The sequence below is a fragment of the Penaeus monodon genome, chromosome 29 (assembly GCF_015228065.2).
Source record: "Penaeus monodon isolate SGIC_2016 chromosome 29, NSTDA_Pmon_1, whole genome shotgun sequence".
Classification (NCBI taxonomy): domain Eukaryota; kingdom Metazoa; phylum Arthropoda; class Malacostraca; order Decapoda; family Penaeidae; genus Penaeus; species Penaeus monodon.
The window spans coordinates 16184142-16185012 of NC_051414.1; the positions used below are offsets into that span (position 1 = coordinate 16184142).

The window sequence follows — 871 nt, forward strand, 5'->3', positions numbered from 1 at the left end:
TCTAACGTCCACTAGGACTCACCAAGCCAACCAGATCACAGCATACAGCCTGTACACACTTTTGAAGAAAGCCTACAGCAAATACCTTGAGGAACGGATGGACGATGAGGACAAAGCCATCACGTTGGAAGAATGGTGTGATGCACAACAGAATAAGAGCCCACATTTAATTTTTGGTTCTTGATTCTCAACATGGAGTTGAACATTTTCACAATTATACGAGCGTTTAGAGAAGGAAACTTTACCCCCTATCGTGGAATCACTGTCAGAACTGATGCCATACTTCTTCGCAAACAACAATGTTAATTACGCGCGATGGGTTTTCAATTCATCTTCGTGATATGCTAAGCCTAGAGAAGCAACACCCAGAGGTCGCCAGGAGGAATTCCATGAGGGGAATTTCGTAGTTCACAAATCAAGAGGAGCTTCTCCTCGATGGCTATTCACCAGCCCATGAACAAAATAATGCACTCATCAAAGGGGACGGGGGCTATTGGGTCTGACAGAGGATCTGTCTGCTCTTCGAAGATGGATGGTCGCTGGACCAAAAAAAATAAGCTAATTTGGGGCATCAAACTACGAAACAGCACCGGGAGTAAAGATGTAAAAAAATCCAGTCCGTCACCATGATCAGTCCCCCAAGTACTCAGAAGATGTTCCTGGAAAAAGAACACAAGCTCACCATAGTGATAGAGGAATGGGCAATCTATTCGCAGAAGAGACAGATGATCTTTAAGGCTGGAGAGGGAATACATAGTGACCCTTCTGCTGCTCCAACTAGTTGCAATGCATCAGAGAGAGGAAAAGACAGTTCAAAATATTCTGGAGAAGTTACAGTCTGATAGAGATTTCTTCTACAAGCCAATCAAAA

At 43.7% G+C, this 871-nt stretch overlaps 1 pseudogene; it reads right to left on the reverse strand.

Annotated features, from left to right (window-relative positions):
* The window catches only part of LOC119591763, a 2876-nt pseudogene extending 2710 nt beyond the window's left edge, over window positions 1-166 (reverse strand).
* Window positions 167-871: the final 705 nt, after the last annotated feature.